Here is a 26234-nt window from a genome sequence, read left to right on the forward strand (position 1 = left end):
GAACTGAGACAGCTCATCAGAGGCTAAAGACACTACAGGGGAGTCAGCAGCAGGACATTTATATACAAAATAACAATCCTCATGCACCCTATAAAACCTGTCAGGTTTCTTGGGAGCAGAGAATCAGGCACATGAGAGGTATTGGAAATAGCATCCAGCAAAGCAGCCAAAATAGGAGGAATAGCTGCAGGTTTAGGATATTCAGATTGCAGTGACTCATAGCACCTCTTATGGATATCAGAGACCTGAGCACAATCCCACTTAAAAAAATCCATCTTCCTACAGAGTGTGTCTGCAAAGGAAATTTCCTCAAAAGGAACATCAGGACTAATAGATTCCTCCTGCTCTGGTCCATAGTCCAAAGGAGAAAGAATTTGAGAAGAATATTTCAGGGATTGATCATCAGAGTCTGACTCTTCCTCAGAAAAATCTTGTTCGCTAGGCCTTTTAAGAGGAGTAGAGGACCAAGGTGGAGCAGGAACTGAAACCCCTTGAGGAGGCTTTAAGGACATTACAGCAGTAAGTAGCCCCTGAGTAAAGGCCTGCCAGTCACTTTGTGGATCCCTAGCAGCAGAAGAAACATGTTTACATTTTTGTTTCTTTTTTAAGGGAACATCCCCTCCAAAAAATTGAGAATGCTCAGAACCAGGACAACAGTTGAGACCCGTAGTAGGAATTTCTTCCCTAAATAAAAATGGAGGAACTTCACTAAAACCCTCAAAAAAAAATCAACCATGGTTCCTCCTGAACATCTGAGATGGACATCTGCAAAGCACTTTGGACATGCTGCCAGACGGATACTCACTGGCCTCCAAAACAGTCGTGACAGAGAAATCTGACAATACAGCCTGGTGAGCCATTGGGCTTGTAGCGACCTCAGGTGAAACACCTGGCAGAGGCTGGATAGCAGAAGATTCTGGTCGTACCTTTTTCATCTTCTTCTTCCATAATGGTTGACCCTTGGGGTGGGAGATTCCTTCCATTGTATCTTTAGTGAGAAGCTTAAGACGCTGGTTCTCAAGACACAAGGAAAGGGAAGAAAGCCTACTGTGAAGGGTTTTCAGGACAAATGCCTGACAAATTGGACAAGATGTATGGTCATGAGAAGCTCCTAGACAAAAAAGACACTTTCCGTAGTGGTTTTTATGGGGAATCTGTCTCCTACACTGGCATTTACCCTTCCTGGATGGCATTAACCCCAAGGAGCACAAAACAAGACAAAAAAAAAAAAAAAAAAACAAACTTGGCACTTATCTGCACCTGCAAAGAAGTCAGCAACCAGGCATATGTAGTCACTGAAGAATGAAAATGCATTCAACTGGCAGAAAATAGACACAGGTAAACAGACCGATGGTGAAAAGATATGTTTGGACTGGTGGCAAAGAATTTCTGACTGTGGTAGGCCTAAATGTTACCTTTATGCCCTATGCTACACAAGGAACATTTGAGTGATGTTCGACGTTCCTTTAAAGTAAAAGGAATCTTTGGTAGACTGGTCAGACATTAGGCTTGTACGGCAGGGAGTCCCATATGTTAACAATACTGCAACAGTGAATGTAAAGATATCATAAGAGCCTGATGAAGCATTTGAATGCATGCTACATGTGAACTGGTATGATTGCTTTGTGTCTCATCTTTTAGGTGACAATCAGAGTATGGTATCTGGGTCATATTCCTCAGCCTCCTGGCTCCATGGAATATAAGAATAAAACCCTGACTGCACCCCAGATGACCTGCATTTGATTAATTGTATAGGTGTTGGAGGGACTAGGTGAGCTAGGATTGGAGTGAGTGGCTAATGCTAAATCACCTATCCTGGGGTGTAGGGGGGGGGGGGCCTGGCTTGCTGCAGTAGCAGCATGACGAGCCTGGTGGGCTCCACTTCCCAAGTGGTGTGTCACTTAGTCAGGAGGTTGTGCATGCATGGAAGAGTACATGTACCTCCCAAAGTCAGCCATAGGGGAGCTCTCAATACTACTATGGGTGGGTTAGGGCATGGTTCTTGCAAGTAATATGACATTGCACCAGCATCCTTGATCTCCTTACCAGCCCCGGATGTGGGTCAAGTAGATCCCAACTGAGGTTAAAGCAGTCCTGCGGACCTGGAGAATAAGTAGAAGAGCTGGTGGCAACTCATGCTCAGATATGGGGAGCTAAAAAAACAACAAAAACAAAACATCAAGCTCCTACACACTAGATTGTGATGCACCTCAGACTTTAATCTTGGCTCCTTTGTTATAGGTTCATAGGTTCATAGGTTCATACTAGGCTATCTGCCCTAGGGCATTTATAAGCCTAGCAAGAATGTGTTTGGCTTTCGCCACCCATTTTAAATTTATTTTGCTATGCCCTTTTTCGAGGTTAGTATACTGTGCCTCTGTCTAACAGTGACACAGAAGTGATACCCGGGGTAAACCTATGATCTCCCATCCACTCATCAAGATTCCTCTTGAAGAGAGTCAATGAGGGACTCTGCCTAACCTGGACTGGGATTTTATTCCAGAGTGAAGGGAGCCTCTGGGTTATGAATCTGTCCCTCCAGCATGTCCTATTTATTTCAGTGCTGAGGTTCAAGTCTCTTGAGCGCGTAGCTTGATGGGACTTGGATTTTCTGAGGTGCAGCATGTCCATTAATTCCGGGTTGGACATGGCTTTATACGTCAGGCACAGATCTCCTCTGAACAGGCGGTATGCCACTGAGTAGAGCTGGAGTTTCTTTAACCGGGCAGCATATGGCATCTGTTTGAGCCCTTTGATCCTCTTGGTGAGGTACTTTTGGGGTCTTTCCAGTTGCTGCAGGTGTCTGGTAAGGTACATCCCAAAAGGGGCATTGTACTCAATTATGGGCCTGATGAGGGATGAGTAAAGAGGCACGATGACCGCCCCTGATTTAGATGTGAATCCCTTCATGATTAGGTGGGCTATAAAAAATGTTTTTCTAACCACTTTGGCCACGTGGTTGTCAAATGAGAGATTGCTATCAACTTGGGTCCCCAGGTCCCTAATTACTTCTTCTGTACTTAATGGATTACCACCTATGTGGTAATTTGTGGGCACTTTGTTTTTGCCAAAGGGGATGACTATACACTTTTTGGCATTTAGCTTGAGGCATGGCTCTGGCACCAGTTGTCTGTTTCTATGAGGCCCTTTTGGAGGATGCTTGTGTCGGCTGGAGAGTCGATTATGGTGCCCAGTTTGCAGTCATCTGTGAACTTGGTCAGCCACAATCCTTCTGTGTTGGCCTGTACCTCCGAGAAATATATACCGAACAAGAGAGGTCCCAGGACTGAGCCTTGTGGGACACCACTTGTAACTGGTTTGGAGTCTGACATGGCTCCAGCAATTCTAACCATGTGGGTTCTGTCCTTGAGCCAGTTTGCAATCCATCTAGTGACATAGGGGTTTATATTTAAGCTGGTGAGCTTATCTATAATGCCCGAGTGGGGTATTGTATCGAAGGCTTTTGCAAGGTCCAGGTAGGCTGTGTGGACCACCTTCCCCTCGTCAATGGCCTTGGTGACTGTTTCAAAGAAATCAACCAGGTTTAAGAGGCAGGATCTGCCCTTAACAAAGCTGAATTGGGTAGGATCCAATGTCTGTAGGTCCCGAATATCTTTATTTATGAGGTCCATGATGATCCTTTCCATAGCTTTGCAGACCAAGCTAGTCAGGCTTATGGGGCGATAGTTTCCAGGATCCGTTGAGGCACCACCTTTATGGAGAGGGACCACTGTTGCTGTACGCCACTCTTTGGGCACATATCCTGTAGTAAGGCTGAGATTGAACAGTAGTTTTATGTTTGGGTTTAGCTCTTCTTGGAGTTCATGTAGGACGCAGCCCGGGACACCGTCTGGTCCCATTGATGCTATGTTTTTTGCTTTGGAGAGGGCAGCTCTTATCTGAGCATCTGAGATGTCAGGGGGGGCAGCACTCTGCTGGGATAGATATTTGCCCTTTTGGTGGGAAGGGGGGGGGGAGAAGTTTGCGCTGAACCTGTCAGCTATGATGTTGGCAATGTCTGTGGGTTCAGTGTATTTTTTGTCATTTTGGACTAATTCTGAGCATATCTGGGAATTACCACCCAGGTTCCTAACATAACTAAAGAAAGCCTTGTGATTATCCTTAGTGTCCTGTGCAATTTTTCTCTCGAAGCTGGCCTTAAACAATTTTATGAGTGCCCGTAGTTTTTTGCTAATACTGATCAGTGATGCCTTCCCTTTTTGGGATTTTGCTCTATCATTTAGTAGCTTCCTCCTTCTATTGTATAGTTTGTTTATGGCTGGGGTCCACCAGACAGGACGTCTGCCTTTGGGGGATTGGGTCTTGGTTTTATTTGGGATCGCATGATCCATGCATTCCTGAAGGTGTTCATAGAATGCGTTTATAAAGGATTCTGCGGTCTGGGCCATATTTTCCACAGGCCCGGGGGCTTTGAAGGATTCCACCCCGGTTTTGAGGAGTGTGAAATTTGCTTTAGAGAAGTTTTTCACTGTGGTTTTCTGGGCAGGGGGTGGGGTTGGGATGTGATTATCCAGTGAGATTAGTTTATGGTCTGATCTTACCAGTGAGGGATACACTTCTGGTCTGGAGCATAGAGTCCCCATGTTGGTGATGATCAGGTCCAGTATGTTTTCCCCTCTTGTGGGAGTGGTAACAAGTTGTTCCGTAGCATTTGAGTTTATAAATTCTAGGAACCTTTGGGCTAGGGTGTTGGAGCTAGAGTAATGCTCCCAGTCTATGTTTAGGTAGTTGAAGTCACCCAATATAATGGTGTTTGGAGAGACCTTCATATTTTCCAGTGTTCTCAGGAAGGCCGAGTGGGGTTCCTGGGTTTGGGAGGGTGGTCTGTAGCAGGCTATAAACTGGAAGGCAGTTTTACCCACTGTTAGTTGCACATGGATAGTCTCTGATGCTTCGTGCTTTGCCACCAACCTGGAGGTGTGGGTATCTTTGATGAATATCGATACTCCCCCTCCTTTTGTGGTTCGGTCCAAGTTTTGGGGCCGAAAAGCATGGTATGAGGTATAACCTGGTAGTGCTGGGGTGCTCTCGGGAGCCCTGAACCAGGTTTCTGTTACTGCACAGATATCGATGTTCTCCATGCTAAGGAGAGTTTCGAGTGCGTGCATCTTGAGGTTTAGACTTCTGGCATTGAGTAGCATTACTCTTACTTTCTTATCCCTTGTGATACCTATGGAGGTGGGTTTGTCTTTTGAGCCTTGCCTAAAAAAGGCACTATGGGGCTAGCAAGAGCCTTTGCCAATATCCAAAAGCCCAAGGGTGACAGGTGCAAGCCGTCCCTAGCGAAGCATCGTGGCTTGTCGAGCATATCATCCCAAGCTGACAGGCATTGGATCCCCTTTGAATGACACCAGTACTTAAGCCAATTGTTGAAATTGATCATCTTGTCTTCATATTGTGGCATCATTCTTGGTGAGGGTAAGATGCTACTCAAGGTCAGGGTCATACCGGCCTGGGCTACATGCTCAGAGAGCTCCTTTATGTCTCTTTTCATGTAGTCCAGGGAGGTACATCTCAGGTCATTCACACCAGCATGGACAATGACTGAGTCATATTTGTACTTGCCTTGGAGTGACCTGAGTGCTTGTGTTATGTGGCGGATCCTAGCGCCCGACAGGCTGCTCACCATGACCCTCTCCTTGTTCAGCCTGGTGAGCGGGACGTCAGTGTGCCTGACGATAGAGTCACCTATTACAAGTGTATCAGGTGTGTTGTTTAGTCTTAAGGGCTGTGACTGTTCGGCACACTGGCTTTGTGAGATATGTGTTGCACATGTTTTGTTTTGGGGTAGCAGTTGCTTGGGTGTCTGCTTTGGAGGTCTCTGCTGCTTAGGCAGATCTTTATTTAGAGCCTCTGAGTATGTTTTTGTGTGATTATGTGTTTGGTTTGCTGTCGTGGTAGGTCTATGTGAGACTGGAATTGTAGTGAGTGTGGTTTCCTTCTCCTCCTGACTGGTTATGCCAGTACTGAGTTGAGAGAGCTTAGCCTCCAGTTTGGCTATATGGTTGCATCTCTCACGTGTTGGAATTTGTTGGGAGGAGGAGAGGGTTGTCTGTGTACATGAGGCAGTTGTAACATTGCCTCAAGATTCCCAGATTCACCAGCTGGACCGGAGAGGAGATTGACAACTGACCTTTGGACATGCTAGAATAATATTGGGAATTAATTGAAAACAAGGGCCAGTGGGGAGTGAGGGTGTAGTGCTTTTAATTTTTAGTGCTGACTTATATAATTGCTTTAGTGAGCAAGTGCCAGGTAACTTAAGTGCAATGTGTTACAGGTAACTTAAATGCAAAAATGACAAACAGTAACTTTCTTTCAAGTGAAACAAGGAAATAAGTACAGTAAGCAATGCAGATATCACTAGTGATCCACAGAAGTGCTGAGAAGCCATGTATTAGGTGGAATTAGCGTTCCAGGGAAATAACAAGCAAACAAACAACAAGCATATAAACAAAGCTAGATTCAGCAGGCCTGGATCTAGTCTATGCTACAGCAAACAAGGTGTACCAATTTCAGTAAGATACAGTTCAAATATTCAGGCACTATAAACCTTTAACCAGAAATTCCCAGCTCAGAAGGGCAGAGTCCAGCCTCTTCTCCCACAAGAGTGCAGACCACGAACCTTCTTAATGTAAAATAACTGGCCTGAAGCCCAAGTGCTTAAACCAGAACTAATACACTTTAAGAATAACAGACACTGGGCTCTCAATCAGCAGTTCCCAACTTAGAAGGATGAAAGCTACCTGTCCTGCCACCACAGTGCATGCCACAAACCTTCCTAATGTAAAACAACTGGTCTGAAGCCCAAGTGCTTAATCCAAAAGACTTAGAATGATAGCTACACTTTAATCAAGTTACTACCAAGCAGTAATAAATACAACTGAATACTTTAGAGAATGCCTGGATTAGTGCTCAAGTTACACAAACAAAGCTAGATCCAGCAGGCCCGAATCCAGTCTATGCCACAGCAAACAAGGCGCACCAACTTCAGTAAGAAGCAGTTCAGATATGCATGCACTATAAGCCTTTAACCAGAAATTCCCAGCTCAGAAGGGCAGAGTCCAGCCCCTTATGCATACTTCTGCTAAGAGAATTCATTGTAAGGAGGGTTAGAAGTTATCAGTTATACAATCGTGCTCTCCTTTTACTGGAAAATGTGTCTGATTTTACATTTCTGGATGATGCTTGGATGCCATCCATAAGGTAATAGTGATTAAAAAGTGACTATGTCCGAAATACATTTCATTCCCCTAGAGTGTATTTGCTTTCTACAGAATGATTCTCATTTTCCATACATTAAAAAGGCATGACTTTATAGTTTCTTCCCCTCTGTGGTATTTCTATCTCACTCAGCCTCCACAGTGTACACCATGTTGGGAATGAATGAAATATTGTGATTCTCTGTTTAGGAATCACCCTTGCTATAACATCATATTATCTATTATATTTGAACTGCTCTTGTCAAGGAAAATACACATAAGGCACCTGTAGCTCTTTTGAATTATTTCTCACCCACTGTATTCATAACACTGTATGCTGGTTTTGAGCTGCATTTTTCCCAACTAGGACCATAGATCTGTGGGTCTTTTATGGTATGAAGGTGAGAAAAGTAACTTCAATAGTTAGCTGGGGTTTGCAAACCAGATAATATGATATTCTGACTGACTGAGGAAAGAAAGTTGGGGGAACACATGACATGAAACTTGAAAATTCCATTTTTAAAAAGAGTATGTTATCTCAGTTATTTGATTACATTTTTGCAAAAAAAAAAAATATGTGACAAACAAATTTATGAGCATCTGTCAACCAACTACTGGCATTACTACTGAGGGTTCGAGACTTAATAGTATTTGTTGCTGTTTCTATAGCAAGTGAATTGAATTGAGATCTGACAGGAAGCAAAAACTGGGGTGAATTTATGTCATCAGTTTTGCTCTCACAATACATTATGGGTAAAACGTACCTTTAAATTAAAACAAGATCATACAGTATATGGATGTCTACTCTTGTGATGGTATTTGAGAATAGAAAAAAGATAATAAAGCAAATAATATGTAATAATTGCAATGCTAACTGATTTGGATTATATGGAGCTTCCCCTACATCCCTTAGTCACTGTCCAAATTATTAAAGCTGTCTGGATTATGGTATACAGGAATATCAATGAATCCCCATTCACAGCTATCTGCATGGGATATGCCACTCAAATTTTTACAATGTTACAGTTGTAAATCTGGGTTTAATTTATACTTCTGGTGCTGGGCCATACTTACACAGGATATTGTGTCTTGGTGCATTCACGGGTCATTCTTTATATGACACCAGCATGGTGGAAATGCCCCGACTTGTTGGAGGATCTGCAACCTCTGATAAGGAGGGAAACCACCGTAAACATTTCTCCAAAGCCAACTTCACGCTTCTTAAGACAGAAGTGGCAAACTTCACGACACCCATGCTGACGGACAATAGAGGTATGACTACTGAATGCTATACAAATGCACTTTATAAGCACTTACACGAGTCCTTGGATCGTGCAATCCCTAACAGAATCAAGATGCTATCCTCCAAAAAAAGGAAGCCAATCTGATGGTCCCCTGCCATAAACAAACTCTACAACAGAAGAAAGAAACTGTTGAAAAAAAGAGTAAACTCCTATGATTGGAGGAACTCCCTGGTCAGCCTCAGTAAGAAGCTGAGATCCCTCATAAAATCCTCCAAAGCTAGTTTTGAAAACAAAATCGCCACTGATTCTAAGACAACCACAAAGCATTCTATAGCTATGTTCAGAATCTCAATGGCAACACTCAGATCTGCTCTGAGTTATAGCACAATGGCACTAAATATACAGAACCAACTAATATTGCCAGCATCCTGGCAGACAGGTTCAGTGCTAACTTTACCCCTCTCTCACCCCTAAAGGGCCCATCTCTATACCAGAAGAATGCAAAGTTCCTGTAATCACAGCTGCACAGGTAAAAAACACACTCTCAAAATGCCAAGAACACAGCATCCATGGGACCTGACAACATCCCAGGCTGCATTCTACATGAATTACAGAACGACATGACACCCCACCTAACTACCATGTTCAATCATAGCTCACCTCAGGCTTTGTGCCCACTGAATGGCACACAGCAATGGTTATCCCACTCCACAAAGGGGGAGCCACCATGAACCCTGGGAACTACCGCCCCATTAGCCTGACGAGCCTGGTCTGCAAGGCTATGGAACATATCATCATGGAACTTATAAACAATGACAGTGGTAATGTCCAAACTCTGGACCCTTCCCATTTCAGGTTTGTAAAAGGCAGATCATGTCTCCTAAGCCTGATAGACTTCTTTGAAGCAGTCACCAAAGCCATAGATGAGGGTAAAGTGGTGCACACAGCCTATCTAGATCTTGCCATGGCTTTCAACCCCATCCTCCACTCTGGAATTATAGATAAACTCACTAAACTAGGTATAAATCCCTGTGTCACAAGATGAGTTGCCAACTGGCTCAATGACAGAATCAACACTGTGAAAGTAGCAGACTCTAAATCCAACTTCAGACCAGTGACAAATGGAGTACCACAGGGTTTAGTCCTAGGTCCTCTCCTGTTTGGTATATACTTCACTGAAGTACAAGCTAACACAGGTCTTTGGCTAACAAAGTTCGCAGATGACTGCAAACTAGGAGCCATAATCAAAACTCCTAATGATGTGGACATCCTACAAAAGGGCCTCACTGAGACAGATGCCTGGTGTCAAAGCCATGTCCTCAAGCTCAATCCCAAAAAGTACATTGTCATCCCTTTTGGTAAAAACTTTGTACCGATGAACTACCACATAGGCAGCAGTCTACTTAACACTGAAAGTGTGATAAGAGACCTTGTGACACAGGTGGACAGTTGTCTCTCCTTTGATAATCACATCACCACAGTAATCAGGAAATCCTTCTATGTGGCACACCTCATCACAAAAGGTTTTTCATCCAGGAAAAAAGAGGCCACTGTTCCCCTCTACACATCACTCATTAGACCCATTATAGACTATAACGCCCCTTTTGGAATGTACCTCTAGACATCTACAACAACTGGAAAGGCTGCAGAAATATCTCATAAAGACGATCACTGGCCTCAAACAGATGCCGTACGCAGACCGTCTCAAAAAACTTCAGCTTTACTCCGTCGCATATCGCCTACTCAGAGGCGATCTCTGCCTAACATACAAAGCTATGTCAAACCCAGAGCTGTTGGACATGCTCCACTTAAATAAATCCCAATCCCTCCGAGCTACACGCTCTAGGGACCTAAACCTTGTCACCACAATAAACAGAACATGCTGGAGGGATAGATACCTGTCCCAGAGACTTCCTATACTCTGGATCAAACTACCTGTCTATATCAAACAATGCTCCTCATTAGCACTCTTCAAGAAAAATCTTGATGATTGGATGGGAGATAGGAAATTCACCCCTGGGATCACTTCTGTGGCTCTGCTTGACAGGGGCACAGGAAAATAATTTTCTTGGGTAGCGAAAGCCAGGGTACCACTTGGCTAGGCTTATATAGACCTTAGGGCCAATAGTCTAGTACCTACCTATGAACCTATAATGGTGAAGACCTGACACAGTCAGGGAGTATAGAGTGTATGTGTTGGACACAGGGAATGTGACCACTGTAACCCTGGTACAGATCATGGGCACAACCTCTTTGCTTTGGATACCCAGGACATGCACACCACACAGGATGGACAGGTTAATGGGGACACTATCAGTTTGGAAAGCGTGGTTCTCCTAGTAGATAAATATCAAAATCATCCCCAAGCACTCATGGTCAGAGAGTTTCACACAGGTAGGTAGGAAATGATGCCCCCTCAACAACACTGACAAGAAATGCACACAACAGCACATTTGACTTTAATAATCTTCAACAATCACACATCTCCCAGTGACAGACATCCACTGCTATGCTCTATTCCCTACCTGTACAGACAATGATAACTCTACCATGCCACTTGTACTTGCATTGCCTATGTCTGATGTACAGAGTGGCCAGCTTATGCATGGGGAAGCACAGGCTGATGTTTTTGCATGCATCACCTTTATAGTGTACCCACTTTATCTTGTGTACTATGTTCTTCAGTTATTAGCAAGCCACTGCCTCTTTGCTAGTACTATGGAATTTTGTACCCACCTTCATCTGGCATGATCATTCCAAGCTGCTGACTCCTTCACTGACTCCTTGTCTGACTCAGTCTTCACTGCCAGTTGTGGTGGGGATTGCTGCACCTGCAAGTGGCCACCCTGCTGTAATGGCTTCCTAATAACACTAAAACACTGAACATACTCCCACTATTTTTGCACATGGGACAGGGCATACTGCAGGGCACCACTGCATGAATCCAGGCAGTGAAAGTGTGCCTTCAGCATCCCAAACTTTTGCTCAATAATGTTTCTTTTTTCTGATTGGATATGGTTGTACCCATTTTTTTTTTTTGATTTTGTGGATTTCTTAAGGGTGTCATGAGCCAGGGTTCCATGGCATATCAGGCATCACAAACAAGATTCCTCTGTGGAAGTCACCCTTCCCAAATTACTTTTGTTTACCAGGAAAGTCCAGCTGGACATGTCCTTTTTCAGTGGAGTTCCAGGGAGAAAAGCTCAAGTAATAAAGTAACATAATAACAAGAAGGTAGTAATAATGTACATTGTAACAGTAAAACAGTATGTAACATGTCAACATTGTGAATATAATACACTGTGTCCCTGTTATGCTGTCGCAGAAGCAGGTTGTTGAATGCGTCTTTGTCGAACTGAAAATAGCGAAAAGGCAAAATAGTGAAGTGGCTTTCAGCGAATTCTTTCCCTGAGAAATAATTTGTTTGGCCACTTTCGCTACTTTGCCTTTTCGGCACTGTAGTGCGATCTCGGAGTTGGTATATTTGAGGTAGGGGGGTTCACCCCCCACATTATGTAATTTTTTTTCCTTGGAAAAAAATCTCTGTTCTGAGGTTTCAACATTGTACGCTTTCGCTTACATGGGGTCGATTATGTGTCGTTCGCTCTTCTGAGCATGCAATATCATAATATAGAACCTAATACATTCAGGGTACTTCTAGTTACATGCCAAAGTCACAGAAATTAAACAGTGACAACATTTACATAACCACTGACATCTAGTTTGGCAGATGTAGTGATAATCATAACTATTTACAAGGGGTTATGTACAGTCATTCAATGCTACTCATGTGGTTCTTTACCGTTATAGAAGGAGGGTTAGAATTAAGGTTAATGAATCAGAGTGAGGTAGGGGAGTTGCCTATCCTGGGGAGCTGCAGGAACAGAGCCAGGAGTTTGCAAGGTGGGTTTTTAGGAGTTTTTTAAACTGTACTATTGAGGGAATGGTCACTAGAGAGTTTGGTAGGCTGTTCCAAAGCTTGGAAATATAGTTGGAAAAAAGGGATTCAATTGCTGAGTTTTTTGCTTTGGTTGCATGTAAAAGAAGTTTATTACTAGAACAGAGGGATCTTGAAGCAAAGTACGGTTGAATGATGTATTTGAGGGCTGGGGTGTTTTCTGGGTGGTAGACTATTTTATGAGCTAATGTTAGTTGATTAAAGTGTAGGAGCTGAGTCAGTTCAAGCCAATTGAGTTGCTTGAGGGATAAACAATGATGTGACTTGTAAGATGCATTGATGGTGAATTTGAAGACTTTATTATAACAAGCTTCAAGATTGCCAAGGTCTGTTCTATGTAAGTTGGTTAAGATTGGGGATACATATAGGAGTGTTGATAGAAGGTGCATCCTGGCAATTGTGACTTTTGTATTACTAGGTACAAATTGGTTATTTCTGTATAGGAGGCCAAGTTTCTTGAAAACTTTTTTGATAGTTTGGTCTATATAGATATAAAATTTTAGGTTATTGTCAATTACAGTCCCTAGCATTTTGGTATGGGCAGTTGGACTGATCGTGTTTTTGTTTTTGGAGAAGAAGTGGAAGGTTATAGAGGGAGAGGTATTCCTGGTTGGGTAGAAGAGCAGAAGTTTTGTTTTGTTGGGATTTAATATAAGCTGGGAGTTGGTTAGCCAGGTTTTTACAGATAAGAAGGAGTTCTAGGTGACGACTTGAAGGTTGTTGAGGGAAGAAGCTGAGCAGATCAAGGTGGAGTCATAGGCATATTGAATCATGGTTGTATGGGGAATGGTGGAGTGAAGCTGATTGGTAAAGAGAGAGAATAGAAGGAGTCCAAGGATGGAGTCTTGTGGGACCCCTAAGGTGACTTGGAAGAGTTGTGATAGGGATTGTTGCCACTGGACAGCTTGTTGATGGTCTGTTAAGTAGCTTTGAAACCAGGTAATAGCAGTATGGCTGAAGTTAAGGGAGGAAAGGACAGTAATGAGTTTGCTGTGGTTGACCATATCAAAGGTTTTTGAAAGTGAAGGAACGTGGCTGATATAAATTGGGAGTTGTTTCTGTGTTGGTTGACTGTGTTTGTAAATGACAGTAGGGCTGTTGTGGTACTATGTGTAGGATGAAATCCATGCTGGGTATGAGATAGGAGACTGTGTGAGAGAAGGTATTCCATGAGCTGGGTGTGTACTACTCTTTCCAGGATTTTAGACAGGGGTGAAATAATGGCAATGGGGTGATAGTTGGTTAGTTCATAGGAGCTGCTGCCTTTGTGTAGTGACAGTATGTGAGATATCTTCCAGATAGTGGGGACATATGCTTCTTGATTATTGATCTATTTATGAGTATGGCTATAGGGTGAGGCTTCTGCTGCAATTTGTAGATATTCTGCAGGCAGCTTGTCAGCAGCTAGAGTGGTTGGTTTCAGTTTTTTTAGTAGTTTTTTGATGTAATGGATGGGGACTGGATTTAACTTGAATTGGCTGGTGGTGTCTTGTGGGAGAATATTATGGTTTGGTTGAGGGGGGGGCTGGGATTGGACCTGGTCTGCTGTTTAGCTAGAGTTTGAATGGATTCTGTGAAGTAGGTTTTGAATTGGGTTGCTACATTTTCATAGCTGTTGGCTGTTTTTGGAGTGGGAGTAGTAATGTTACCCAGTTGCAATAAGTTATTAACTACTGCCCAGAATTTTTGTGGATTATTGTGATACTTGGTTTGAATATTATGGTAGTAGTTGGATTTGTCAGTTTTAATTAGTCTTTTAGCTTTATTTAAAAGTTCAAGGAAATGTCATTTTGTAGTGCTGGTTTTATTCTTATGGAATTGTAACCAGACCTTATCTCTGGCTTTGAGTTTGGATCTAGTTTCTTTGGTCAACCAGTATGCATAATTAAATTTCACTCTAATTTTTTGAGTTAGTTCTTGGGTGCTGAGTATATCAAGGAAGGTCTTGTTAAAGGAGAGTACTGCCTTATCCAAGGGCAGTTATTAGAGATGTTCCCTGTAACAGTTTTTTAGGGCAGAGATAAAATTATTGTGTTTGAAACTTTGTTGTTCCTAATTGTACAGAAGGAAGTTTGATGTATTGGATGACTGTGGTCTCTTAGGAGAAAAGTTGGGCTGTGGCCACTCAGGTTGTCAGGGAGGCATCCTGAGTAGGATATTAGGTGGGGGAGTTAGTTAGAATCCAGTCAAGTATGGAATGATGATTAAAGGTTTTATCAGTCCTAGTGGGAGATGTGATGACTTGGGCAAAGTTGCACAGGTTAATGTGTGTTGCTGGAGTTGGGGAGGAACAGAGGAGCCAATCAATATTAAAGTCCCCCATGAGGATAGTCTCTTGATGGAGTAATTTGGAGCACCACTGTAGCAAATTTTCAAGTGTGGCAATGTTGTTGCCTGGTGGGATATGTTTGCTGGGGTTAATGGTTAATTTACCTAGAATTACTTCAGCATTTGCAATATCTGGGATGGTGAAGTCGAGGAGGTCAAGTGTCTGGTGGTCTTTATATAAGATAGCTACGCCTCCCCGTTTTTTTGTTTATTCTATCTTTCTGTAGGATATTGTGGCCTGGGGCAGTGATTTCACTACTGCTAATATCTGGTTTTAGTCATGTTTCTGTTAAAGTAACTATATCAGGGGAATAGTGGGATAGTAGAGCATGTTGGTTGTGGATTCTTTTAGCTATACTCCTTACATTTATGTTGAGGAGGAGGAGGAGGGATGATCTGCTTCTTTAGTGGAGGAGAGCAAGATTAAATTGAGATGATGTGGGTAGGGAATCATGGATTGAGGTGGGACCAGGACTGGGATGGATGTCTCCTGCAAAGTTTAATTGTTTAGTTATATGATGAAGGAGTTTGGAAAACTTGGTACAAGTTCCAGCTGTGCCATATGTGGGAAGCATGATGACTGCCCGTGTGGCCTGTCCATGGATTATAAATGATGCCCTGTGCATTATAGACCAAGTGGCAGTTGATAGAGTGATACCCTTTGCAGTTCTAGTACCTTCTTCTGAGTTCACCAAGTTGGGCCTTTATTTCCATCTGGCTACAGTCTATGGCTCCCAGTATCTCAGGGAAATAGGCTATATCATAGAAGTTCAGCATGGTATTGCCTCTCTCCTTTAGTGGACATGGGAACCACAAATGCTTTCCCACATGCTGAAGCATGACATTAAGAAACTGTTGGAGCTTTTTAAGGAAGATGCCCGAAATACCCCCACTGTATCTCCAGTAGGCCACTGAAAGGTTCTATAGCTTAGTTAATACACATATAGCCACACATACCTCAGTATCCATTGGGCAAGGTACTCCACAACTCCCATGGGTATGTAGACAAGGCTGAAACATGCTCACAGTTTCTTGGATGGTGTCTCTACCTACACAGTACTGGTTCATAATGCTGGTGTCATACACTCCATGAAACATTAAGCTGAGTTGAATGACGTAGATCCTACTGAGGTGAAGGTGCACACCACTGGGCATAACAGTAACAGCCTCTTGCAGATACACATTTACTAACAAGGTGGCAGCCCCTAACATTCTTTAGAGATTCTCTTATTCTGAACATGAACATTAGCCCAGTTTATACATTTATGAATTACATTTAAGAAAACAGAATTGCAGCAAATAGTAAAGAAAACCACAAGGCCTTCTATTGTTATGTAAAGAATCTCCACGGTAATACCTAGGTTTTCTCTGAGCTACTGCACAATGGTACCTCCTATACTGAGCCAACAGATATTGTCAATATACTGGCCAACAGATTCTGTGCCAACTTTACCCCTCTCTCCCCCCCAAGGGACCAGTCACAATACCAATAGATTGCCAGGCACCCAGTATTACTGCTGCACAGGTTAAAACAGCACTGTCCAAGGCCAAGAATACAGCTTCTATGGGACCTGACAATATCCCTGGCTGTGTTCTGCATGAACTACAGAGTGAACTGGCACCTCACGTGTGTGCTCTGTTCAATCACAGCCTCACCTCAGTCTTTGTCCCTACCAAATGGTGCACTGCTGCAGTCATCCCTCTCCACAAAAGTGGAGTGACTACAGAACCTGGGAACTATCACCCCATTAGCCTAAGTCTGATATGCAAAGTTATGGAAAACATCATCATGGACCTAATAAACAAGGATATAGGGAATCTCCAAACTCTGGATCCCACACAGTTTGGTTTTGTGAAGGTAGATCATGCCTGCTCGACTTGGTCGACTTCTTTGAGTCAGTCACCAGAGCTGTGGATGAAGGCAAGGTGATTCATACAGCCTACCTTGATCTGGCCAAGGCCTTTGATACCATTTCCCACTCAGGAATCACAGAAACACTCACTAAGCTAGGCATCAACCCCAATATCATTAGGTGGGTTGCAAACTGGTTCACAGGTAGAACCCACAGTGTGAAAGTAGCTGACTCCAAGTCAGACTGCCTACCAGTCATGAGTTGAGTCCCACAGGGCTCAATCCTGGGTCCTCTCCTGCTTGGTATCTACTTCTCTGAAGTCCAGACCAACATGAAGGGACTCTGGCTGACAAAGTTCGCAGATGATTGCAAGTTGGGAGCTATTATTAACTCCCCGAGTGATGTTGACATCCTACAGAAAAGCCTCACTGAGACCAACGACTGGTGTCAGAACTGTGGCCTTAAGCTGAATGCCAAAAAATGTGTTGTCATCCCCTTTGGGAAAACTCAGTTCCCATGAATTACCACATTGATGGTAGTCCACGAAACACAGAAGGCGTTATAAGAGATCTGGGAACACAGGTTGACAGCAACCTCTCTTTTGACCACCACATTGCCACTGTGGTCAGAAAGTCCTTCTATGTGGCACATCTCATTACTAAGGGTTTTGCATCCAGGAAGAAAGAGTTCATTGTCCCCCTCTACTCTTCCCTCATTAGACCAGTCATTGAGTACAGTGCCCATTTGGCATGTACCTTCCTAAACACCTGCAACAACTGAAGAGGCTGCAAAAGTACCTCACAAAGAGGATCCTAGGCCTTAAACATTTGTCCTATATGGACAGACTAAAAAAACTCCAACTATTCTCTATCTCATATCGCCTACTTAGAGGCAATCGCTGCTTGACTTACAAAGCCATGTCTGACCCAGCTCTTTTAGAAATGCTACATCTAAAGAAATCCCAATCCCTCTGCACCACATGCTCCAGAGACCTCAACCTCATTACCACAATCAGAAAAACATGCTGGAGGGACAGGTTCATAACCCAGAGACTGCCCGTGCTATGGAATAGACTTCCCATACATGTCAATCAGAGCTCCTTAGTGGCCCTCTTCAAGAGAAATCTTGGAGTGGATGGGAAATAGAAAATTCACCCCAGGGATCACTCCAGTGGCTTTACTCGACAGAGGCATTGGGAACTAAGGCTGGGTGGCACAATGCTAGGGTAATCCTATGGGCTAGGCTTGTAAAGGCCCCAGGGCCATTAGCCTAGTACACACCTATGAACTTATTCCACCATCTTGTTCTGCCTATCAGTATACCTCAAGATGCTCATTGCAATAATGTTGCTGATTTCTGTGTCATTATACAGCCATTATCATACACATTGCCTGACTGCGATGGTTGGTCTGCTAAACTCATGGAGCCTATTTTTCTGAATTGCATACACCCCATATGTGGCTGCTCATCACACAAATTTGCTTAGCATGATGTGGGAAAATTTTCTCTGGAGATTGTGTGAATCTGGGCCAAGGCTGTGGGGACCAGAGGAGATGGAAAAACTTCTTCTTAGCCTGCGCTGAAGAAATATTATTAATTCTTTTTAGCATTATAGGCAGACAATAGTGTAAAAAGATAAGAAAGCACAGCTGCATGCAGTTTAAGTACAGAGATGATAGTCTATTTTTTTTTTAAGAATAATGCATATTTCAGTCAAAAAGATACCAGTTGTACCACTGGGTTTTGACATTTCACTTTCAATGTTTTGAATACATTTTTAGACGTTTCATGAGCCATTTATAGAAATGACCTTGTACTGTATGGGAGACAGTCAGTGCATGCATCTATTGTTTTTTTTTAAACTTTATTGTCAAACTTAGATACAGCTTTAAAAACTGACATAAAGACCATTTGCAAATATACAAACAGGTTATCCAAATGTAACTCCAAGCACCAGTGCACAAATTAAACACATACTCACAGCAAAAGTACACAAGCTAAATCCTTTCAATGAAAACCAGAACTGGAAGACATCTTTGAGCTTTTTTAATAAAAAAAAAATCAACAATAATGTCAAAAAATAAACACAAGTTTAGCACTTTTGTCCTTAATCTATCTAAAACGGACTTCTTCACAACTAATTCATTGAGTGACATCATCACATTTAGATATTGTTCCCAATAAAAGCAGATATACTTCATATGTTCATTGGTGTTTACTAGGCTAATGGCCACAAGGGCCTTTTTAACCCTAGCCATGCATCCCAAATCTCTGACAAGTTCTGGTACCCTTGATAAGTGTAAGGGCTTGGAAGATGAAACATTTACAAGTAGTGCCCTGGGAGAGGAACCATTTACATTCTGCCTGTGTCCATTAAAGACATAGGTGCCAAACTAGGGATGAATTTGCTGTTCTCTATCCAATGGTCCAAGTTACACTTGAATTAGATAAGGGAGGAATTCTGTTTCACATGGAGAGTAAGCTTGCTCCAGAGAAGGAGTAGTCTCCGGGACACATACTTGCCTCTCCAGCAGGTCCTATTTATATCAAAGGTAATGTTTAAATCTTTAGAATGGGTAATTCTGGTGCTGTTTGTTTTGTGGATATGCAGGAGATCCATCAGAGTGAGGTCTGACAATGTCTTGTATGCCAGGCATAGATCTCCCTTCAACAGCCTGTAGGAGACCCTATACAGGGATAGGGCTTTGATGTTTACTACCTGTATTCTTTTACTGAAGAACCTCTGTGGACATTCCAGTTATTGGATATGCCTGGTTAGGTACATACCAAAGCGGGCATTGTGCTCAATGATAGGTCAGATGAATGCTGTATAGAGTGGAACAATGACTTCCTTGGACCTAGATGTCATACCTTTGCTTATAAGTTGTATAACATAAAATGATTCCCTCACTTCTGTAGACACATGAAGATCAAAAGCTAGATTACTGTCTATGTGAGTCCTCATGTTCCTAACTACAGGCTCAGCTCTTAGGGGTGTATTATCAATATGATAGTTACCAGGGATAGATGACTTCCACAAAATATACTATTATGCATTTCGTGGCATTTAGTTTTAGTCCATGGCTCTGACACCAGTTATTTGTCTGTGCTAGCCCTTCCTGGAGAATATCTGTGTCAGTGGGGGATTCAATGGCAGCTACTAATTTGCTATCATTTGCAAATTTAGTCAGCCAGAGACCATTGACATTGGCCGTGATTTCAGAGAAGTAAATGCCAAAAAGGAACAGTCCCAGGACCAATTCCTGAGGGACTCCACTTGTGAAGGGCCTCTTTGAAGAAGTGGACTCCCCAGTTCTAACTTTCTGGATCCTGTCTGTGAGCCAGCTGGTGACATAAGGTTTGTACCTAAACTCTTGAGTTTTGTCAGTAATGTCCAAGTGGGGTATTGTGTCAAATACCTTGGCCAGGCCAAGGTAGGCAGTGAGATCCATTTTGTACTCATCCATTGCTTTGATGACCTTCTCAAAGAAATCCACCAGGCTGAATAGACATAATCTCCCCTTGATGAAACCAAAATGGGTTGGGTCCAGTGTCCTGAAGTTTTCTATATCATTATTGATCATTTCCATGATAACCTTTTCCATGGCTTTGCATATCAGACTAGTGAGACTTGTGGGTCTGCAGTTTCTAGGGTTTGTAAACGGCCCACCTCTGTGCAGAGGGATGACTGCAGCTGTTCTCCATTCATGAGTCACAAAGCCTGTTTGGAAGTAGAAATTCCAGCAGGCCTGATAGGTCATGTTTCATGACATTTAGGAGGCATCTTGGGATATTGTTTGGGCCCATTGATGCAATTTTCTTGGCCTTAGAGAGAGCATTAAATGCCTGTTCTCTAGTGAATGCAGGGGAAGTTATATTTGATGGTATTTCCTGAGGGAAGTTTGAAGGAGGGAGAGATGGGTAAAGTTGGAGATGAATCTGTCAACCAGTAGGTTTGCTATATATTCTGGCTCAGTATAGGTGGCTCCATTAACAATGAGCTCTGCACACAATTATGTATTCCTTTGAGGTTGTGGACATAGCTAAAAAATGCCTCATGGTTGTTCTTGGCTTGGGAGGCCAAATTTACTTTAATTTTGGTTTTGGTAGACTTTATTTGTCCTCTAAGTTGCTTATTTAGTTTAATGAGAGTGCTTTTATTCTGCTTGGTGAAGCATTTCCTAATTTTTGCCATGATGTTCTTCCTTATGTTATATAACCTACTGATGTTGTGATTCCACCATGGTGGCTTGTTTTTTTGAGTTAGTTCTGTACTGCTTCCTGGTGGGTACATCTGCCTCTGTGCAGCAATAATATGTTTGGATAGGGGTTCTGTGAACAGTTCTGTGTGGACAGCAGTGTTCTCAGGGTTTATGGGGGTTTGAAATTTTGCCAGGTTATCACTTAACAGTAGAAAGTTAGCCTTAGAGTAGTTCCCAAATATTCCAGGGTTAGCTGGGGTCCCAGGTTTTATTTTTACTTCAAAGGAGATTGTTTTGTGGTCTGACCTTACCAGAGAAGAAATGTAAAAAAAGGCAAAAAGCAGCTTCTGTGAACTCAAATGCGACCAAAACCACCAAGAAATAGCGTAACACACTTTTTATTTCCGCTTTCGTCCGTAGACTTCTTCAGAATAAAATACACCACCAAACAACCTTTTTAAATACAAATATAATTAACACAACATAATTTATGCTAATTACCCAATTAATACAATATTATACCTTTTGTTAAAAAAATATATGTATATTCAAAAATGAAATGCTTTACAAAATATGTAGACAAATCAAATCATTGCTTTTGTCTATTTTTAATTTTTGATTTTTTAAAAAACATTTCATATTAATTGACTCATTAAGACCTGGTGAGTGGTCTGCCTTTAATTTTATTTGCCACTCAGCTTCTTTACGTAACAATGAATTTTTGACATCCCCTTCCCTCATATCTTTGTGACATACTTCTAAAATGGAAAATAAAAACTTATGAAAAAACCTACACATTTGTGAATGTTTAAAAAGAGCATTCTTATCATCTTTTGTTTTAATGCTATATAAATGTTCTCTAATGCGTGTTCTTAATTCTCTGGTCGTCATGCCCACATAAAATGCAGGACATGAGGAACAAAGAGCTATATACACTATACCTGCACTCCGACAATTGACATAACCTGGCACTGCAAAAATTTTTTCTGAAGTAGAAACTGTGATGTATGGACCAACGGAAATGTATCTGCACATGTTGCAACCATTGCAACAGTGCATTCCCTTCTTTACTGTGTCAACACTTGATTTAACATTTTTATGTGGTACCAATATGTTCTTTAGATTATTATCATTTCTATGAACAAATACTGGTTTTTTACCTAAAATGCCGAACATTTCAGCATTACCCCTAATTACTTGCCAATTTTTTGTGATGATATTTTTAATATGTTTACTGTCTGAATTCATTCCAAGGCTGCACACCATATTATTGGTCAAAAAGCTATTTGTTTTGATATCCCATGACTTAATTCCTTCGACAGATAAATTTAATAAGGGTGGAAAATCAGTGTTGCGTCTCATAAGGACATTATCCGCCGTTTGCTCTAACTGTGTTATAGGAAAACCTCTGTTGGAAAATAAGGAATTGATGAAACAAAACTCATCAATGACATCAGATTCCTTCGATGTCATTCGACTAGCTCTAATGAACTGCCCTTTAGGAATGTTAGCAATTACATGTGTCGGATGACCGCTTTTGTGATGAAGGTAACCATTATTGAAGGTTTTCTTCCTGTGAATAGTACTATGAATCCTACTCTCATCAAAATCCCATCTTAAATTAACATCTAAAAAATCAACTCTAATACCTTTAGCTCCAATGACAAATTTAATGTAGGATGATAAGGAATTGCTGTAACTACTAAACTCTTCGTTATTAACATCACTTTGATCTAAAATGAAAAATAAATCAACAATAAAACGACAAAAAAATACAATTTTAAATTTGTCAGTCAACAATGGCATAAATTGGTGTTCCCACATTGCCATGACCACATTGGCATACGCAGGAGCAGCCGGAGACCCCATAGCTGCTCCTTTTTTTTGTCTGTAATAGGTTTTTTCAAACAGAAAAAAATTATTTTCTAAAATGATTTCTAAAAATCTACAAATTAAACAAACAGTATTTATAGAAAAACCATTATAATGGTTAGATAAAAAATTCCGTACTGCCTCAATGCCCAGGTCTTGGGGAATGCAGGTATATAATGACACCACGTCTACAGTAAGCATTGAATGTTTGTTTGGGTCAAAACTGAAAGTAGAAAGGAATGCATTTAATTTATTTAAAAAATGCCAGGAATCCCGTAAATATGACTTTTCTTTATAAATGGTAGGTCCCAACAAGGCATCGATGACCAAAGCCAATCCTTCAGTTATTGAATGGGATGAAGACACAATTGGTCTAAAAGGTGGATTGACTAAGGATTTATGAGATTTTGGAATCCCAAAAACCCCAATGCGTGGTTGATCTATCACACAAAATTCATATAATTCATGACTAATGTCACCCTCCATTAGGGCTTCATACAAATATGAATGTATGATACGCTGACGCTTATGAATCTCTAACAGCGAAATAGTAACATATTCATCCCTGTTATTTAGAAGTTTCAAAACACCTTCACTGTAGTCTTCTCTAGTCATCACAACTATATTGTTACCCTTATCACTTTTCATGAACCTATATATACTACACAAATCTTTCAACTTTTCAAAGCTTTGTTCTCTGAAACTGTAAGATTGTAATCACATTTACGTTTGCTATTAAGCATAACATCTATGTCTTGTATACATATTTCTTCAAAAGTGTTCAGGGTATGGTGCAACTTGGGACAAAAATTGGAAGGTTTTAAAATACTTTGTTGGTTGTAGACATATCATGTAACAAATATTGTAAATTCAATTTTCTTACATATTTTTTAACATCCACAACAGTTTTTACATAATTAGCCCTCGAATGAGGAACAAAGTTTAGCCCCAAACTAAGAACATTAATTTCATCTGAAGAAAAAACATAATCCGTCAAATTAATAACACTGAAATGACCAGAATTTAAATCTAAGTTTCGTCTCCCGAAGAATGGGAGTTCAGAAAAGTCCGACTCCTTGTTAACACAGTTTTTGCTGAATTTAAATGTTTTTTATTCAAGGTGGTATTCGGGGCTGTAAATTGTTTGGGCCCAGCATTTTGATTAGATCCAGCATTCGATTTATTACTAGGACCAGTCTCAGAGACACTCACACAATTATCACTATCAGAATCTGATCTAGAACCACTTTCCTTATCGGCAGATACATTGCCATCTGGATTCACAGGAATACTGTTAACATGAATATGCCTACTGCTATTCAATGAGCATGGTTCTATATTTGATTTCAAAAATGGAATGTTTCTATCACAGGAACTGGACCATTTACTGCTAGTACCAGCTTCGATATCATTAGTCACATTAACATTCTTTTGAACTGTAGACTGGTGGCCCACATTATGAGCTCTATTATATTTGCCAAAAGAAACAAAATTCGTAAATGCAGTATTTGTCTCGTAAGCTTGTATATCGCGTAACAACTTGTTATGCTTTCTGTTAATGTTGTCATTAACAGATTGTTCCAAGTCCTGCAGCATATTGTTAAAAAATTCACCAAAACTGTCATTATCAAAATGCGTCTTGAAAAACGACTCTAAAGTTACAATTTCCTGTTTTAATAGTTCCAACTTTTTTTCATTATTCTCAACTAATAATTTCAGGAAATTCAAACCAGCTTCATTGAAGAAGTTGGTCAAGATTTTAAAAAACGGGTCGCCAGTTTGTACGCCATTAGGGCATTTAAAAAAGCGCAACCCTTTTGGAATTATCTGCAACTCAAGACAACGTATGAAATAACAATTCTCTAGGTGTATAGAATTGTACCTTTGCAATAATTTGTAAAATTGTTCACGTTTGCCAGCAAAATCGTGATGCCACGGTGTATTCTTAGCTGAAATACTTCCTTGTCTGCCCAACTTTCCAAACGGATTATCCGCACGGTCGAAAAATGACTCACTGTCGCCCGACCAATGATGTGTTGTTTGTTCCTGTCCGAGTTGAACGTATTGGTGGAAGTAATGTTCTTACCAATCGCAGGTATATTCTCCAAACAAATTACAGTATCTAATTCGTGGAAAGAACCAACCGAACCAACAGGACTGGATACCTTTGAAGCAGAGTCTTTAATATTTGCGTTAGCAACCAAAATCTGTAATGACCCCTTGATTTCCGTCAATGCACTAACGAGTAAAGCACCCAAGTTTACAGGATCCGTAGAAGGTGTAGGGTAAATACTCATGTTAAGTAATGGGTCCTCAGCTGCTTCTGCCATGGTACATACAAAACTTATAAAAAACAAAGTACCAAAGCTCCAACAAGTAAAAATGTAAAAAAAGGCAAAAAGCAGCTTCTGTGAACTCAAATGCGACCAAAACCACCAAGAAATAGCGTAACACACTTTTTATTTCCGCTTTCGTCCGTAGACTTCTTCAGAATAAAATACACCACCAAACAACCTTTTTAAATACAAATATAATTAACACAACATAATTTATGCTAATTACCCAATTAATACAATATTATACCTTTTGTTAAAAAAATATATGTATATTCAAAAATGAAATGCTTTACAAAATATGTAGACAAATCAAATCATTGCTTTTGTCTATTTTTAATTTTGATTTTTAAAAACATTTCATATTAATTGACTCATTAAGACCTGGTGAGTGGTCTGCCTTTAATTTTATTTGCCACTCAGCTTCTTTACGTAACAATGAATTTTTGAAATCCCCTTCCCTCATATCTTTGTGACATACTTCTAAAATGGAAAATAAAAACTTATGAAAAAACCTACACATTTGCGAATGTTTAAAAAGAGCATTCTTATCATCTTTGTTTTAATGCTATATAAATGTTCTCTAATGCGTGTTCTTAATTCTCTGGTCGTCATGCCCACATAAAATGCAGGACATGAGGAACAAAGAGCTATATACACTATACCTGCACTCCGACAATTGACATAACCTGGCACTGCAAAAATTTTTTCTGAAGTAGAAACTGTGATGTATGGACCAACGAATGTATCTACACATGTTGCAACCATTGCAACAGTGCATTCCCTTCTTTACTGTGTCAACACTTGATTTAACATTTTTATGTGGTACCAATATGTTCTTTAGATTATTATCATTTCTATGAACAAATACTGTTTTTTTACCTAAAATGCCGAACATTTCTGCATTACCCTAATTATTTGCCAATTTTTGTGATGATATTTTTAATATGTTTACTGTCTGAATTCATTCCAAGGCTGCACACCATATTATTGGTCAAAAAGCTATTTGTTTTGATATCCCATGACTTAATTCCTTCGACAGATAAATTTAATAAGGGTGGAAAATCAGTGTTGTCTCATAAGGACATTATCCGCTTGCTCTAACTGTGTTATAGGAAAACCTCTGTTGGAAAATAAGGAATTGATGAAACAAAACTCATCAATGACATCAGATTCCTTCGATGTCATTCGACTAGCTCTAATGAACTGCCCTTTAGGAAT

This window comes from Protopterus annectens, chromosome 2.part1, assembly GCF_019279795.1.
Source record: "Protopterus annectens isolate FY-2018-M chromosome 2.part1, PAN1.0, whole genome shotgun sequence".
In the NCBI taxonomy this organism is placed as follows: Eukaryota; Metazoa; Chordata; order Ceratodontiformes; family Protopteridae; genus Protopterus; species Protopterus annectens.